The sequence below is a fragment of the Aethalodelphis obliquidens genome, unplaced genomic scaffold, assembly GCF_003676395.1.
Source record: "Aethalodelphis obliquidens isolate GAN/ISIS:26980383/991018 unplaced genomic scaffold, ASM367639v1 scaffold2, whole genome shotgun sequence".
Taxonomy (NCBI): Eukaryota; Metazoa; Chordata; class Mammalia; order Artiodactyla; family Delphinidae; genus Aethalodelphis; species Aethalodelphis obliquidens.
Window position 1 is genome coordinate 38,330,189 of NW_020837946.1, and position 18,869 is coordinate 38,349,057.

The window sequence follows — 18,869 nt, forward strand, 5'->3', positions numbered from 1 at the left end:
GAGGGTTTTTATCATAAATGGGTGTTGAATTTTGTTGAAAGCTTTCTCTGCATCTATTAAGATGGTCATATGGTTTTTCTCTTTCAATTTGTTAATATGGTGTATCACATTGCTTGATTTGCGTATATTGAAGAATCCTTGCATTGCTGGGATAAACCCCACTTGATCATGGTGTATGATCCTTTTGATATGCTATTGGATTCTGTTTGCTAGTATTTTGTTGAGGATTTTTGCATCTATGTTCATCAGCTATTTTGGCCTGTAGTTTTCTTTCTTTGTGACATCTTTGTCTGGTTTTGGTATCAGGGTGATGGTGGCCTCATAGAATGAGTTTGGGCGTGTTCCTCCATCTCCTATATTTTGGAAGAGCTTGAGAAGGATAGGTGTTAACTCTTCTCTAAATATTTGATAGAATTCACCTGTAAATCCATCTGGTCCTGTGCTTTTGTTTGTTGGAAGATTTTTTTTTTTTTTTTTTTTTGCGGTATGCGGGCCTCTCACTGTTGTGGCCTCTCCCGTTGTGCAGCACAGGCTCCGGATGCGCAGGCTCAGCGGCCATGGCTCACGACCCTAGCCGCTCCGCGGCATGTGGGATCTTCCCGGACCTGGGCACGAACCCTTGTCCCCTTCATCGGCAGGCGGACTCTCAACCACTGCGCCACCAGGGAAGCCCTGTTGGAAGATTTTTAATCACAGTTTCAATTTCAGTGCTTGTCATTGCACTGTTCATATTTTCTATTTCTTCCTGGTTCAGTCTCAGAAGGTTGTGCATTTTTAAGAATTTGTCCATGTCTTCCAGGTTGTCCATTTTATTGGCATAGAGTTGCTTGTAGTAATCCCTCATGATCCTTTGTATTTCTGCAGTGTCAGTTGTTACTTCTTTTTCATTTCTAATTCCATTGATTTGAGTCTTCTACCTTTTTTTCTTGATGAGTCTGGCTAATGGTTTACCAATTTTGTTTATCTTCTCAAAGAACCAGCTTTTAGTTTTATTGATCTTTGCTATTGTTTCCGTCATTTCTTTTCATTTATTTCTGATCTGATCTTTATGATTTCTTTCCTTCTGCTAACTTTGGGTTTTTTTGGTTCTTCATTCTCTAATTGCTTTCGGTGTAAGGTTAGGTTGTTTATTTGAGATGTTTCTTGTTTCTTGAGGTAGGATTGTATTGCTATAAACTTCCCTCTTAGAACTGCTTTTGCTGCATCCCATAGGTTTTGGGTCATCGCGTTTTCATTGTCATTCGTTTCTAGGTATTTTTTGATTTCCTCTTTGATTTCTTCAGTGATCTCTTGGTTATTAAGTAGTGTGTTGTTTAACGTCCATGTGTTTATATTTTTTACAGACTTTTTCCTGTAATTGATATCTAATTTCATAGCGTTGTGGTCGGAAGAGATACTTGAGACAATTTCAGTTTTCTTAAATTTACCAAGGCTTGATTTGTGACCCAAGATATGATCTCTCCTGGAGAATGTTCTATGAGCAGTTGAGAAAAATGTGTATTCTGTTTTTTTTGGACGGAATGTCCTATAAATATCAATTAAGTCCATCTTGTTTAATGTATCATTTAAAGCTTGTGTTTCCTTATTTATTTTCATTTTGGTTGATCTGTCCATTGGTGAAAATGGTGTGTTAAAGTCCCCTACTATGAATGTGTTACTGTAGATTTCCCCTTTTATGGCTGTTAGTATTTGCCCTATGTATTGAGGTGCTCTATGTTGGGTGCATAAATATTTACAATTGTTATATCTTCTTCTTGGATCAATCCCTTGATCATTATGTAGTGTCCTTCCTTGTCTCTTGTAATAGTCTTTATTTTAAAGTCTATTTTGTCTGATATGAGAGTTGCTACTCCAGCTTTCCTTTGATTTCCATTTGCATGGAATATCATTTTCCATCCCCTCACTTTCAGTCTATATGTGCCCCTAGGTCTGAAGTGGGTGTCTTGTAGACAGCATATATATGGGTCTTGTTTTTTTTTCATTCAGCCAGTCTGTGTCTTTGGGTTGGAGCATTTAATCCATTTACATTTAAGGTAATTATCAATGTGTATGTTCCTATTACCATTTTCTTAATTGTTTTGAGTTTGTTACTGTAGCTCTTTTCCGTCTCTTGTGTTTCCTGCCTACAGCAGTTCCTTTGGCATTTGTTGTAAAGCTGGTTTGGTGGTGCTGAATTCTCTTAGCTTTTGATTGTTTGTGAAGGTTTTAATATCTCCATCAAATCTGAATGAGATCCTTGCTGGGTAGAGTAATCTTGGTTGTAGGCTTTTCTCCTTCATCACTTTAAATATGTCCTGCCACTCCCTTCTGGCTTGCAGAGTTTCTGCTGAAAGATCAGCTGTTAACCTTATGGGCATTCCCTTGTGTGTTATTTGTTGTTTTCCCTTTTGCTTTTAATATTTTTTTCTTTGTATTTAAATTTTGGTAGTTTGATTAGTATGTGTCTTGGCGTGTTTCTCCTTGGATTTATCCTGTATGGGACTCTCTGTGCTTCCTGGACTTGATTAACTGTTTCCTTTACCATATTAGGGAAATTTTCAACTATAATCTTTTCAAATATTTTCTCAGTCCCTTTCTTTTTCTGATCTTCTTCTGGGACCCCTATAATTTGAATGTTGGTGTGTTTAATGTTGTCTCAGAGGTCTCTGAGACTGTCCTCAATTCTTTTCATTCTTTTTTCTTTATTCTGCTCTACATTAGTTATTTCCACTCTTTTATCTTCCAGGTCACTTATCCGGTCTTCTGCCTCAGTTATTCTGCTATTGATCCCTTCTAGAGAATCTTTAATTTCTTTTATTGTGTTGTTCATCGTTGTTTGTTTGCTCTTTAGTTCTTCTAGGTCCTTGTTAAACGTCTCTTGTATTTTCTGTATTCTATTTCCAAGATTTTGGATCATCTTTACTATCATTATTCTGAATTCTTTTTCAGGTAGACTGCCTATTTCCTCTTCATTTGTTAGGTCTGGTGGGTTTTTGCCTTGCTCCTTCATCTGCTGTGTGTTTTTCTGTCTTCTCATTTTGCTTAACTTACTGTGTGGGGTATCCTTTTCGCAGGCTGCAGGTTCGTAGTTTCCGTTGTTTATTGGTGTCTGTCCCCAGTGGCTAAGGTTGGTTCAGTGGGTTGTGTAGGCTTCCTGGTGGAGGGGACTAGTGCCTGTGTTCTGGTGGATGAGGCTGGATCTCGTCTTTCTGGTGGCCAGGTCCACTTCTGGTGGTGTGTTTTGCGGTGTCTGTGGCCTTATTATGATTTTAGGCAGCCTCGGTGCTAATGGATGGGGTTGTGTTCCTCTCTTGCTAGTTGTTTGGCCTAGGGTGTCCAGCACTGTAGCTTGCTGCATTGAGTGAATCTGGGTCATGGCTTTGAGATGGAGACCTCTGGGAGATTTTTGCCGTTTTTTATTACGTGGAGCTGGGAGGTCTCTTGTGGACCAGTGTCCTGAACTTGGCTCTCCCACATCAGAGGCACAGCCCTGATGCCTGGCTGGAGCAACAAGAGCCTTTCATCCACATGGCTCAGAATAAAAGGGAGAAAATGAAAGAAAGAAAGAAAGAAGATAATATAAAAAAAGTAAACTAAACTAAAATAAAGTTATTAAAATAAAAAATAATTATTAAGAAAAATTTTTTTTTAAGTAATAAAAAAAAGCGGACAGACAGAACCCTAGGACAAATGGTGAAAGCAAAGCTATACAGACAAAGTCACACACAGAAGCATACACATACACACTCACAAAAAGAAACAGGGAAAAAAAAAAATATATATATATATATATGTATTTGCTCCCAAAGTCCACCTCCTCATTTTGGGATGATTCGTTGTCTACTCAGGTATTCCACCGATGCAGGTACATCAAGTTGATTATGGAGATTTAATCCACTGCTCCTGAGGCTGCTGGGAGAGATTTCCCTTTCTCTTCTTTGTTCGCACAGCTCCTGGGGCTCAGCTTTGGATCTGGCCCTGCCTCTTCGTGTAGGTCGCTGGAGGGCGTCTGTTTTTTGCTCAGACAGGACAGGGTTAAAGGAGCCGCTGATTCGGGGGCTCTGGCTCACTCAGGCCGGGTGGAGGGAGGGGCACGGAGTGCGGGGCGAGCCTGCGGCGGCAGAGGCCGGTGTGATGTTGCACCAGCTTGAGTCACCCTTTGCGTTCTCCCGGGGAAGTTGTCCCTGGATCACGGGACCCTGGCAGTGGCGGGCTGCACAGGCTACCCGGAAGGGGGGTGTGGATAGTGACCTGTGCTCGCACACAGGCTTCTTGGTGGCGGCAGCAGCAGCCTTAGTGTCTCATGCCCATCTCTGGGGTCCGCGCTGATAGCCGCCGCTCGCGCCCGTCTCTGGAGCTCCTTTAAGCGGCGCTCTGAATCCCCTCTCCTCGCGCACCAGGAAGCAAAGAGGGAAGAAAAAGTCTCTTGCCTCTCGGCAGGTCCAGACTTTTTCCTGGACTCTGTTCCACCTAGCCGTGGCGCAGTAGCCCCTTCAGGCTGTGTTCACGCCGCCAACCCCAGTCCTCTCCCTGGGGTCCGACCTCCGAAGCCCGAGCCTCAGTTCCCAGCCCTCGCCCGTCCCGGCCGGTGAGCAGACAAGCCTCTTGGGCTGGTGAGTGCCGGTCGGCCCTGACCCTCTGTGCGGGAATCTCTCTGCTTTGCCTTCCGCACCCCTGTTGCTGTGCTCTCCTCCGCGGCCCCTAAGCTTACCCCCTCCGCCACCCACAGTCTCCGCCCACGAAGGGGCTTCCTAGTGTGTGGAAACCTTTCTTCCTCCACAGCTCCCTCCCACTGGTGCAGGTCCCGTCCCTATTCTTTTGTCTCTGTTTATTCTTTTTTCTTTTGCCCTGCCCAGGTACGTGGGGGGTTTCTTGCCTTTTGGGAGGTCTGAGGTCTTCTACCAGCGTTCAGTAGGTGTTCTGTAGGAGTTGTTCCACATGTAGATGTATTTCTGAAGTATTTGTGGGGAGGAAGGTGATCTCTGTGTCTTACTCTTCCGCCATCTTGAAGCTACTTCCTTTATTATTAACATCTTACATTAGTGGTACATTTGCAACAATTGATAATACGGTGTTGATACATTATTGTTAACTAGAGTCTATAGTTTGTTCAGGTTTTCTTAGTTTTTTCCCAGTGTGTTTCTTCTGTGTCAGTATCCCATCACGTAATTGTCTACTTCCCTTTTTTTCATTTTGAAGGTGCGGTATTGAGAGAGGAGGTTAAAGAAGCACATAATTGCTTAACTTGTCCTTGGCTTTAAATGAGTGAAAGGGAAGGGGCTGCTGCTGGGGCCTGCGTTTTGGTGTTGTGTCTGACGGGTGACAGCCGAGTGGGGTGCTGGGTCCTGGGGAAAGGCAGGGCCCTGAGGAGGGGCTTCCCTCCAGAGCAAGCCTTTTCAGAGCAGCCCCTTGGGTTAGGGTGATGGGAAGTTATTGTTTAGAGGATAGAAAATTTCTGTCTGGGGTGATGAAAACATTCTGGTCATGGATAGTGGTGATGGTTGCACAGAGTTACTTAATGCCACTGATTGTACACATAAAAATGGTTAAAATGTTTTAGATTTATGTATATTTTACCACAATGCTTTTTAAGGCTGAAGAAATAAAGACGCAATTTAATTAATTTATTTTTGGCTGCGTTGGGTCTTCGTTGCTGCACGTGGGCTTTCTTTAGTTATGGCGAGTGGGGGCTTCTCCTGCGGTGGCTTCTCTTGCTGTGGAGCATGAGCTCTAGGCGCACGGACTTCAGTAGTTGTGGCTCATGAGCTCTAGAGCGCAGGCTCAGTCGTTGTGGCACACGGGCTTTGGTAGTTGCTCCACAGCATGTGGGATCTTCCCGGACTAGGGATTGAACCGGAGTCCCCTGCATTGGCAGGCGGATTCTTAACCACTCTGCCATCAGGGAAGTCCTCTATAGATATGATTTTGCTGTAGACATTGAAGGATATGCAGATGTTAAAAGTGCGTGAGAATGGTAAAAATCGGAGAAAATATAGTTTTGACTGGCAAAATTGGATTTAGGTTAATGAAGTATTCTTTGGAACCATTAAAATGTAAATATATGGATAAATCTTACAAACATGTTAAGGGATAGAAGATTCCAAATAATATCTTACAACATAATTCCACTCAGATCCAGTTCAAAAACGTGTAAAACAGAGCTACACTCTTTTGGTATGTATTCAGAAGTGTAAAACTATGAAGGAATGAGGAAGTCATTTTCCTAAAAGTAACGATAGTTATACCTGCTAGAGGAAGGAAGGATTTGTGATCGGGAAGGGGCTCCTGGCTACTGACAGTGTTCTGTTTTGACCCAAATGGCAATTACACAGGTGCTTGCTTTATAATTATTTGTTATATTTATGTCTTATGCATTTTCTTTATCTGTTATATTTTCCAGTAAAAAGCCTTTAAAAAGGATATAATGACTACTGTAGTAAAGTATGGTTTCAGATTTAAAGGGCTTCTAAGTTTGTGTTATGGGTTGAATCATGTCCCCCCCTTAAATGCGTGTATTGAAGTCCTAATCCCCCAGTACCTTGGAGTGTGACCTTATTTGCAAATAGTGTCTTCACAGAGGTAATCAAGTTAAAATGAGGTGATTAAGGTGGACCGTAATCCAGTTTGGATGGTGTCCTTGTAAGAATAGGAAATTTCAACACAGAGACACACTTGGAGGGAAGATGTTGTGAAGAGACATAAGAGGAAGATGGCCAACTACAATACAAGCCAAGGAGAGAGGCCGGGAACAGATTCTCCCTCACGGCCCTCAGAAGGCACTGATCCGGCCAACCCCTTACCTTGACTGTGGATTTTTGGCCTCCGGCACTGTGAGACATTATATTTCTGTGGCTTAAGACACCCAGTTTGTGGTATTTATTACAGCAGTCCTAACAAATACAAATACAGTTTGGAAAACTAATAAGGACTTTATGTTTTAATCGGTGGCTTTACTTATCACAATGACCTGTTTTGGGGCCTTTCAAAGTAGAGCAGGGACAGCTACTTTTCCCAAGTGACTCAGAATCTCTAATTAAAGTGATTGAAGAAGGCTCGGGACAGATGTGTTTTAGTCTCAGGTCATCCAGCTTTTGTTTAATATAACAGTTATCTAATTATCTGTCAGAGCATTGACTATTTTTTGCCTTTTTTCTTTTTGTAAACATCTGTCTGTTTTCTGTAATGACGTCATAGTGGATTTGTTATTGGTGTTATTTAAGCAATGAGTTGAATTCCTGTATTAAAGTCATCCCTACCATGAAGAACAGACCTCACTCAAGTCCCGTCAGGTGATGAGAGATGCACAGGGAAGGAGACCCCCAAATGATGTACAACATGATGTACAGCAGTATAATTCCACCCAGTTGCCCCTCAGTTGCTGGTGTAGAGATTAGTTTCTTTGCTGTCCTTGAAGCTAGGCATGATCATGTGACAAATTCTGGCCGATGGGGTAAGGATGTGCCCTCCATTTCTTTTTCTCCTTGCTGACTGGGATATGCTGAGATTTGAAATAGCCATCTGGAATTAGAAGTGGACACTATTCCTGCCTGGCCTGGTTACCTCTGGACTGTTAATTGTGAAGACATGAATATGTCTCTTGTTCAAGCCACTTTTCAGTTTCGGTGTAATAGCACCTGACTCTATACCCCCAACTAATATACTCCAGTAGAGGTAGGTGAGGGCTATAGGTCTCCCACCGGTGGCCCCGCTCCCAGATATGAAAGCAAATGTTAATTTGTGAGAGGGCATAAAAATACATCTACAGCCTATTTTGTAGCTTTAATAAGGTCTATGTCTCTGCCTTTTTTGGTGTCCCTCCCTTTGCTTAAGAGGTTCACTTGAGGAAAACATGATAATATTGTAGAGGCAGGATTCAGTTAAAACTTAGAGTTAGCATTGGGCAACCATAGTCTTCCAGATAAACCGTGCCTCAGTGCAGAATCCAGCCGGGGCCGGGTTCCTGAGTCCAGCCTTGTGAGTGTGCTAGGTTATACCCCTTCATGGAATTGTGGGGTGCCCCTGAAGTATTTCTAGCCGGTTCACAAGTCTTGAACATCTTAAATTTCAACAACAAAAACCGATTTCTAATGTCTATTTTTTTGTTTGTTTGTTTGCGGTACGCGGGCCTCTCACTGCTGCAGCCTCTCCCGTTGCGGCGGAGCACAGGCTGCGGACGCGCAGGCCCAGCGGCCATGGCCCACGGGCCCAGCCGCTCCGCGGCACGCAGGATCCTCCCGGACCGGGGCACGAACCCGTGTCCCCTGCATCGGCAGGCGGACTCTCAACCACTGCACCACCAGGGAAGCCCTCTAATGTCTATTTTGATAGCAGACAACCTCAGCTCTTGAGTGGAGGTAAAGATGTTTGGAAAACTTACAGTAGCTGTCTTTTAATGTGGCCTTTTGATTAATTGGGTCTTCCAACTATATTGTAAAGGAAATTTCAGACCACATAGTAGTAGTTGTAGTACTTTCCTGATACTTAGCTTCTTGCTGTGTTGTCTTCTTCTCTCTTTCTCTTCAGTCCTGGATACTTCCTTTTGCCTAGAGTCCTCAGAGCTTTTGATTATTCCTGGCGTTTCCTGTTTTAGAGTTTGTTTTTATTTTCTCTAGATTTTTTTTTTTTGGTGTGTGTGTGTGTGTGTGTATGTGTGCCTTTCTATTATATGACAACTTTCTCTGTACAAGTTGCATTCAAATACCCTGAGAAAGGATCTTATTGAGTTGCTCGATCACTGTTCAGTACATGTTATCCCTCCTGGGGTTGAGCTTTCATGGCTGGCCACCTTGTAGGCCAGTGGTCTTTCTCATGTCCGGTCTGGAGCTGACATCTTTAGGTCAGGCACCAAACCCTGGTCCAGATAGTTGTAGCCGGGGTTGCAGGATAAATTTTACAAAGGTTGAATGCTTGCGCACAAGAAACTGTATCTGGACCCTGTTCTTGAAGGGAGGACAGACACCAAGCTTCTAAGACTCCTCTCCAATACTTTCCTTGATGCTTGAAACTGAATAGTGACATAAAGGTCACAAACCAGATATTCTGGTAAAAATCTGGCAAGTGTAAAATCCACTCAACTGATGTTTATAGAGCATCTGCTAGACACAGCGCTAGACTAGTCATGAAGTCATCCAAAGAGCTGAGTTTAGTGGGGGAGACACGTAAACAAATGATGACAACAGCTTGAGGAGAAAACAACTGTTTGCTTCTCTCTAAGGCATTGCTTAATTAGGACAAGGAACTGGGAAGTGGCGCTAGGGGGAGGCCCTCAGAGAATCTAACCACAGACAGGATTTGTGTCTGAGTGGAGGAAGTAATACACTGCAGCCTTTATTTGCATAAAAATAGCTATAATAGGAGCTAAACTTACAAAGATACACACTTCTGTCTTGTCCTGTGAACTTCTTATAGAATTAAGCATAAACAACTCCTTGTAACTAAAACAACGTGGATTTAAAGAACCCACCTTAATCAAAGTATAAGAACTATGTGTTCACCTTAATTGAAAATATCATCGATGTATCCTGATAGTTGGAAACGGTTGACTATGTAGTTTTGCTACAGTAAATGATTTTTTGACGCTAGAATTCACTGGAAGGAATCCATACCACTTAACCTGGAGGATTTATGAGTTCTCTTGGGTGCCACGGAAGTTAACAATCTATTAAGTGGTTTTCTACTACTCTCAGTTCTTGGGATCCAGTGATGCGTCACCTTAAGGACTTGGGAACTAGGGATATATGATTGCCCTCTGAGAGTTAAATGGAGCAGAGACAGAATGACTGCAGACCTGCCAGGTGGATTAGCCATATGAGCATGGTTTAAAAGAGAATATGTCAGTGCAAGTGAGGTTAGTCAGGTGTCAAAAGGACAGACGGATGACCAGGATGAGCCCTGGCCTGCCCTGGTGTAGACACAATGCATTAAACTACTTTAAATGAATGCTGATTGAGTATTCAAGTCATATGATAAACTCTTCTTAGTCCAATTCCATTTTCTCTGTCAGAACTCTTATGTATTAATCAGGACTTCTTGTTGCTTGTGAGAGATAGAAATCCACCTCAAAGTGGCTCAAGCAAAGGAGGGAATTCACTGTTTCCAATAAATGAGAAGTTCAAGGAGGATCCTGGTTGACTCTGACGTTTAACGATATTGTCAGGCAATGTCTCTTTCCACCTCTTCGTTTGGCTCACCTGTTGGGTTCATCTTCAGTCAGTGCTCTGTCCTTGGGGTGGCTCTCTGCATCTCCCAGCTCATATCCTCATGGTTTAGCAAACCTAACAATTGCTGGGGCAGTTTCAGCCCCATGACTGGCCAGACCTGGGACATGTGCCCACCCAACCATCTAAACCATAGATTTAATGGAGGGCGAGTCATTCTCAGAAGTAAAATTTTCAGAGTAAAGAGTAATGGATTTGGATAGGCAGAGATGGCAGTCTTCCTCTGTTGTTCTATTATTTGATTTCCATGTGATGTGTCTGTAAGGAAGAAAATGCATTTGCCTCCATGTTAATTGTTTCCAGGCGCCTTGACAGAGTTTTCCCTGTAAATTAACGCACTGGCATTCTCTGTGGGTATGTGTTCACACACATACACCCAAGCACACACACACATGTGGATCTTATGAGTTACAATAAGGTGAATTTGCCCCTGAGAGAAGGGCCTGCTCTGAATGTGGCAACCAAGAAATCAGGCTCCGAAGGCTTCCAGACTGAGAGGCAAAGTCTGGACTTGGGCAAAGGCTGTGAGACCAGTGTGAGACCCCGTGGAGGTCTCCTTTCCCTTGCTGTTTTCCCTTGCTTTTTCCTTCTGAATTCCCACACCATTTACCACACTGTGTGTGTGGCATGCCAATTTTAAAAAAGGGCACGGCAACAGGAAGACTGGAATTGCCACACCAGATCAGACCTGTCATCCAGCCGCTTTGTATGTAACATAAATACTCTCTAGGGACCTCTGCTTTGACTTGCTCTTGGAGAAGTAGCACTATTATTTTTCCAGCTCCTACTTCATGCTGTGCAAATATGACTCTGGACGGAAATCATTTCCAGAAATGGTACCTGTGGAATCACGAGGTAATTTTGCAGCGGTGGGCTGAGACTTTCTGGGGGTTTGTTAGCTGGAGTTGTCAGAGGGGAGAGGAGGGGCGAGGCTGAGGGGGAGTTGGTGTGTAAGCCGGGAGAGAAGGGGGCGGTGGCTGTTCAGGTCCCCTTCCTGTCCCTATAACAGTGAAGAACTCCTGTTCTTCAGCTCAGGGACAAATGGAACTTCTTCAGTAACCACTCTTGCCATCCCAGATGGTAAACATTTTCATCTGGTTTTTCAAGGTCCCATGAGGCTCTGGAGGGTGGCCAACTCTAGTTGGGTAATTCATCCTTCCGGGGATGGGGCTGGAGGCCTCGCCTGTGTTAGGGCTTGGGCAAGGAGCAAGGCTGTTCATCTGGTCTTGCTTTGATGGGGCTGTGCCAGTTCTTTTGAGGAAAATCAGTCTCTTTCCTTTCAGGCTGGCTGCAGTGTCTCTGGTGCCTGCTTTGAGAGCTGTTTTTGCCCCCTTCATCTTTGGCTTTCCTTTGCCTAGCAGAGTCCTGAAATCTGGGGGCACGGGGCTGCCTGGGTGGTAGATGGGTTGAATGCCATGGTTAAGGTCTGCCTCAGGCTTTCCAGATATTTTGTTACCAATATACCTGTCTTTCTGAAGAAACATTACTAACAGTGTCTGAGAATATGAAGGGCAGCGCACAAAGGTGAATTAAATACTGAGGAGGAGAGCAACATAGAAGTTCAATTTCTGTCATCACCTGCGCTGTCAACAGTAATATTAATAGTTCACCTTTGTGTAGAGCATTTTATGTTGGGTATATAACTTCTTTTTATGCACATTTATACATACATGAAAAATGTATCACAACGTTTCTAGACTTATCTTTTTGGGTTGATTATTAAAATGTACCTTAAATTTAAATTCCGGGAAGTTATGTGCATCTTAATTTGTAACACTCTTCACTTGTAAATTTGTGTTTAACTATTAATGTCTAAAATAGTTTCTGACTATAGCAATATTTGATTAGTAGAATTTGGAAAATATGGAAAGGTACAAAGAAAAAATAAAAATCACTGAAACGCCACCTTCCAGTATATTGCAGTTCCTCACAGGCTTTCTTGCATAAGCTGCGCCCACAGTGATTCCTCCATGCTTTCCTGTTCTAGTTTCTTCACTGGAGAACGTACTTAGAGACTCTTGTGAAGCAGTCTGAGTGAGGAATTCTAGAATTTTAAGATTTCCCCCAATCCTTTGCTCATTCTTAATTTGACAGAAATATTTTTAGTTACTTGCCTTTACCAAATCTTTCTAAAGCATTTAACTTGGTTTCCATAGATACAATCAGTCTTTCTTTTTGGTCTTGCATTTCTGTGGTTTATGTAATATTTAATTAAATTATATAGTTATAATGACAAGTAGAACTGGCATAAATGGGTAAGGAAAAAACACACTTGGCTTTTGGGGGTGCACAACTCAACTGGTCAGAACAGAGGCACACAGGCCCCCGGGAGGGCAGTCCCCCAGGAGGTCCAAGGGCATCCATCACTCAGTATGTTTTACGGAGGAAATGAGGAGCTTTGGCTGTTTGAGGTGCTTGGTTAGCAAAGTTTGGGTTAGAGGAGGTTGCTAAGAGAGTTTTTAATATTAAGATACTGAGAGATGGAAGGGCACAGATGAGCTGAAGATAATTTTATGTAGTTTCTTGCTACAATGCTAAATTTCCAAGTTTTCTTCTTTCTTTCTGGTTCCTGATGCCCTCTGTCATATAACGAGGGTGACCAGTTGTTTCTTTGTGTGATCATTCCATGGAGAAAGTGTAATGCTTAAAAATATTGCACTTCCTCATATTTATTTTTATTCTTTGTTTCAGGAAAATGTATGATAAAAGAAGATGGTATTTGAGATTTAGGTACCTTAGGCACAAATATTCCTCCTCTTCTATACTTGATTACTATGTACTGAGCAATTTCATTGACGCTTACAGATTAGCATTGTAACTTAAAGATTAGTAAGTAAAGCAGATAGTTAATGGATAGAGCAAATAGTTGCTTTTTCGATTTTTAAAAGTCTTGAATAACAATCATGGTGATAAAAATATGTTAAAAATATTTGTTTGTTGACTAACATTTTACAGACAGCTCTTGCGTGTTTTCTGTCATTCAAGCCACACCACTTCCTATGTGGAGGGATGGCAGGGAGTGTTACCTCACTTTACACGTTTGTAGACTGAGCCTCAGAGGTTAAGTGATTCACCCGAGGTCCTCCAGTGGTTGAGCTCCTCAGACAAGAACTTAGGAATGTTCAGAGTTTTTCTAACAATCCATTTAGTCTCAGCTTGAGACTCTAGGGTACTTCTTGGACTTCTGCCAATATTCATGCCATTTGGGCAATAGTTCCTTGCTTTTAGGACTAATAAAATTGAATAGGGTCTTCCTTTTCAGACTACTGCTTCTCACTGTGGGAGGACTTGGTTTCTTTGTTCAGAGATATTTTTCTCACTTTCAAAGAGTATTTCAGCTCCAAGGAAACTGCCGTGGCAGTGGGCTGACTTGGTATAGAGGCAACAGCTGGTACCCAGGCAAGTTACTAAGCTTTTCCTTCTGGTAAGCTTTGATGAGAGGCTGGCAAGCTGGCCTCTGTTCTCTCTCATATTACCAGGGCTGTTCTTCATATAAAAACGAAGGGACCTGGGAGTAAAACTCACACAAGTTAAAACAAAAGTGTCAGAACATGTTAGCTCATGATACCCTCGTATAGTTTTACAAACTCAGAGTTTTCAGAAACTTTTTTTTTTATTGCTCAAGGTTGAGGGTGGAGGGGCACTGACTAATTCTGTGATTAACTGAGCTACGAGGTGATTGCCTAGTAGAGGAGTGATCCAAGTTGGAGCCATGGCTCTCCCCTAAAGGTAAGGTGGGCCGTTTTGTAGAGCTTTGCAGTAATCTTTCCAAGGATTGTTGAGTGTGTGGGTACCTTTTACGTTGCCGGAATGAACGTGAGGCTGCTCTGCTGCTTTTTTATTGCCTGTAACTAGAACTGCTTAGATGTGCCTGGATCAGAATCTCTTGGGGTTGGGGCCTGGGATTCTTAATTTTTAACAAGCTCCCCCAGTATTCATAGATATCCTAAAATTTGACAGCCACTCTCTCCTTTCTCATCTCCCTTGTTTGTCGTTCTCATGAGCAGTTGAGATGCACTCAGACACGTCACTTTGTGGCAGGGGGTGGGAAGGATGCCAGGAAAGGATCTTTATAAGGCAGAGGAACAACTGGAGCTCTTGACCGTCTCTGTCTGTCAGTCTTTCTACTGAGTGCTGTTCAGCCACATCTCAGTCTGGTTCTCCGCCCTGGTTCAGGCTGCCCCTGGTTTTATGAGAAGCTTTTTCATAATTACGAGCATGTGTGTCCTGTCTGGTCTGCTTGGTAGGCCAAGAACTCTGCCACCTCCTGATGTCAGCTTCAGTCGAATTTTAAATCTTTGGATTGAGCTAGCTGTCTCTAGGTTGGATGTTTGAATTTCTCTTGGATCTGTTGCCTTCCACCCACAGCCTTTCAAGATTCCCACCTCTAAACCTGTCCCCATAAATACACAGCACATTCTTACATTCCAAATCAACAGCTTTTCCCAGTACCCTTCTTTGTTTTTTGTTTTTGTTTATGTCCAGGAGCACATTTTCCTGGAAATTCTGTTATAGTGGTGAGGTGTTCAGGTTGTTCCACTGAAGCGGATTCATGTTATATGGTAACTGAATTGTCATTTCCTAGGAGCAGGAGGCCTATGCTATTGAGGGAGGAATAGTTTTCTTGCTTCTTCCTTGATTGGAATGACTTTAGGCAAAATTAAAAAGGAGTTGGTTTTTGTCCTCTCCTTTCTTTTCACTAGTTCCACCTTTCTTGGCTTCTGTGTTTGGAGTTGGGTGATGGAGCTATGAGATGGGTGATGGCCGCCCCACACGCGTGAGATGGGTGATGTGTGGGGAGCTCTGGGCCTGTTCGTTTACAGCTGCTGCCTTCTGCCCACACCACCACTGATGCAGCCGTCAAAGACCCAGTGAGTTGCAGTGGCTTCTGACTTGATTGGATCAATGCTCAGTTTATTCATGTAGCACAGTGGCCACTTGGCAGACTGGAGGTATCTGGTTTGTCGCTCCCAGCTCCTAGTCCAGAAAGTGGATTTTGCCCCTCCTGAAAATCATTTGCCATTTAACTTTTCAAGGTGTATAATCTCCTTTTTCCCTTCAAGCTGGAGATGAGTCCTGGGTGGGAGTGTATGCATCAAATGGCAAACTCTAATGGTTATCAAGAAATTATTCTTTCTCATTGCTCCTCTTCTTGCTTATCAACAGAAGAATTCTGGAAATCGATGGGGGCATAGATACATAGGTAGTAGGGGTTTTGTGAGGCTGAGCACACCAGCTTTTAAAATTTATGAGTTTAGACACATTCTCCGGAAAGCAAGTGCCCAGTGACGTTTCTGATCTTTCTAGTCGAGCTCTCTCATGTGGTCCTGTGACCCCAACAGTAGCCCCTTGTTCAGAAAGCTGCCACGGCTGTCACAGTTCAGAGTGACAAACCATGCAGCTAGGTGGACCAAGAAAACTAATGAGTTCAGAATTGGACAAAGCCAGAGGCTTCGCATACATTTTATAGGAGCATCAAAATGGTGTCAGATCAGGTTACTCTTCCACGAGATCTGTTAACCGCTGACTTATTTAATGTGTTCTCTGTATCCAACCTTGGCCACTTAGAAAAATAGAGCTTGAGCTTTTAGGATGTCGTATAATTCCTAAGGGCTCACTTTACCTTTCCAGATTGTCCTAAAGTGCTTCCAAATTATGAAACCTCATTCATCCATTTTTTTCCCTCTGAAACGGTTCTCTGATAGGTGTTAGAGTGGAAAGCAATCTGATTAAATTCTTCATAGTCTAGTGATTCCCCTGAAGGTAGTTGGATTTTTGTTTTTAACAAGCAGTGCTTGTTAACTCAGATCTCTCACTGATGACATCTGAGGCAGTGTATCATAATAAAATGATCAATTTCAGACATTCTGGACAAAAGTGAAACGACAACATAAAATAATTTATGGTAGTTTGTCCTTAAGATCTATTCTTCCAAGCTGTTTCTGCTTTCTTGAATTTTTCTTCTGCTACTTTTGAACTTATGCCATCTCTGCATTTCCAAAGTGACTACTAATTAAGGATCGGTGAGGTTGGGGAGGGGAAGAATTGCTACATTTAGAGTTGACTTTGCCACAGACATTAGACCTAGAAAGTATGTGGTAAGGGGACGTGCAGTGTTCTCACATATAAGCTGTAAGTGCTGTGTGCTTGAGACTTTAATGAAATTGCCCTATAATTTGCCTTTAGCCAGTCTCTTTATCTGGTATTATACCATGTCACACATGGCATTACACCAAACTCAGCTAACCTCTCCGAGAGCAGGTAAATTTTTTTTTTTTTTTTTGCGGTACGCGGGCCTCTCACTGCTGTGGCCTCTCCCGTTGCGGAGCACAGGCTCCGGACGCGCAGGCTCAGCGGCCATGGCTCACGGGCCCCACGTGGGATCTTCCCGGACCAGGGCACGAACCCGTGTCCCCTGCATCGGCAGGCGGACTCTCGACCACTGTGCCACCAGGGAAGCCCCGAGAGCAGGTAAATTTGATGTCAAACAGTATAAAATTTCTAAACATTGATATGTTTGAAATCTCGTCCTTTCCTATGCTTTATGTTGGAAGCGGCACTTAGAAAATAACAAAACCAGCATGGTAAACAGTCTGTTTCTCACAGTGGTGGTAAGGACCAACCCGCATTTATTTTAGTACTGATCCTGATTTCGTGTTTCTTCAATTGGAGTCCTTACCAGCATTCTGAAAGCCGCCCTGATTTTCACAAACTGGGACGTCTGTTTTCCCCGTTATGGGAGTGCTGTGAAAAATGAAGCCTAAAATGTGGCTGTTTTAGAGGCTACCTCGTTTAGCAGTTGAAGAAGTGTGTTTTTCAGTTATATTGACAATTCATTTTCTATTAGTCATTTCGTTGTACAAATCCCTACGGACTGAAGGAGACTACATTCCTCGGGGAGTTCGTGGCTTTGTTAATTCAGGGTTTGCCATTTCAGAAGCTTCCCTGTTTAAATGTGAGGAGCTTTGTGGCAGTTAAAATAGAATTTGATTTTGGTATCTCAGGTTTGTAGCAAGACGGTTTTCCCCTAATATGATTTGAGGCAAGAAATGCACAAGAAGTGACCCGTTCATCCTAGTTAAACCTTCCCAGCCAGGTGGAGCCACTGGAGGAAGCTAAATGAGCACCATCTTGTTTCAAAGTAGAGACTGACGATGGAAATGCTGTCTGAGGCTGAGGCAGGGGTTTGTGTTAGCAGGCTCTTGGGAGCTACTTTTAGCTCTTTGAAAAATTTATGTCTCTGAGCCCCTAATCTCCCTCCCGCGTCACAGCAGCTGGCCTACATTCCCCAGAATATGCAGCCTCTCTTCTGATATGTATGGGAGGTGGAGTGAGGAATAAGAGAATAGAAGAGAATTTAGCCATCATTTCAACACAGCTTCTTCTAAGGCTGAAAAGATTCTTCCATGGTCCTTGAGTGTATTCTTTAAAGAGGAGGAAAGTAACAAATTCCCTCTTGATGTTTCACACTCACTGAATTGAGATCTCGGTACTTGTTGCCACTAATAATTTTTTCCTGTTTATTAATGCTGACATATGAGCGGTTTAGTGTGTGTGGCAGGGAAGAACTGAATAATTTAAGAACAAAGCAGAGTAAAGATTTTTTACGGCACAAGGACAGGGAGCCCTGACACATACTGAAGACGCACTTATAGCCAGACTGAACCTTTCCTGTGGTCCGGAAATACATCTGGGAAGTAGGACAATAAATAGCTGGATATTAAAATTTATGCATATTACTTTCCAATTGATCTTATTTTGTGTAGGACACAGAGTTGGGACTTTTTAGCAGATGCATGTTATCAGTGAAAACAAATGAAATCAGAATTCTGGGAATAGTGTGCAACAGTAAATCAACAGTAAAAAAAAAATCCCCAGCCCAGCTGATAGCTCACGAACAATATCAAAATAACAGATGCACTGGGTTAGATAGTTCACGGGAATGAGGATATAAATTATGTACAATAATCATTTTCCACAAGGCTAGTATTATATTTTAGCCTCAAAGCAAAATTTGATTTCTTGTTCTTGACGCAAAGCAAGAATAGAAGAGATTGTAAAGCTTTCATCTTAGGCATTTCATTAAATTATGGAATCTAGTATTGGTCTCATACTGTTTTATAGTAAGGTAAGTTGAGCCAGAAACAAGGCAGCCTAGTTTAAGGTGACAGTATCAGAGCTATGTGCCTAATTAAACACATTACTAATGGAAAATCAAGAATGAAATTACATCTATATGTTCCTTTTCCGGTGCCATGGACAAGGATACATATGATTTTGCTGAGAGTAGGAAATAGGAGCCTTTCTGCCTCATAACCTGCAAATTGAAGGAGAGGCCAGGAGGGTGGAAAGGGAAGTGAGACACAAGGTAAACCAAAAAAAAGGAGACATATTGTCTCTTGGCTGCTGTGATTAGAAGTAATTTAAAAGCTAAGGTTCATCTGTGGTGATTGAGGCTGCTTCATATTACGGAAGGGCTGTGTCAATGATAGACATTAGTGTGCTAGAAACATAGCATTTTGGAAGTAAATAGAGGTCATTGATTGCTAATTCCCAACCAACGTAGGGATCTTTCTCAGTTTCTCTGTGTGAGATAAGGTGACCGCAGTTTGGACATTTCCATAACATTATAGTTATTTGTTTACCAAAAGATTGATAAGCCTCCCGATTCCT

At 42.7% G+C, this 18,869-nt stretch overlaps 1 protein-coding gene across 6 annotated transcripts in view; it reads left to right on the forward strand.

The window, feature by feature from the left end:
• The window catches only part of HECW2 (HECT, C2 and WW domain containing E3 ubiquitin protein ligase 2), a 414,407-nt gene that overhangs the window by 46,389 nt on the left and 349,149 nt on the right, over nucleotides 1-18,869 (forward strand). For 2 of the 6 annotated variants that reach the window (XM_027125331.1, XM_027125328.1), the window contains exon 1: nucleotides 8,261-11,051. The exons of 1 other annotated variant lie outside the window; for it this stretch is intronic. The gene's annotated coding sequence lies outside the window, so the exon portion shown is untranslated. Of the gene's footprint in view, nucleotides 1-8,260; nucleotides 11,052-18,869 lie in introns of those variants that run through there. 3 more of the 6 variants (XM_027125295.1, XM_027125339.1, XM_027125320.1) reach the window with 2 other exon arrangements.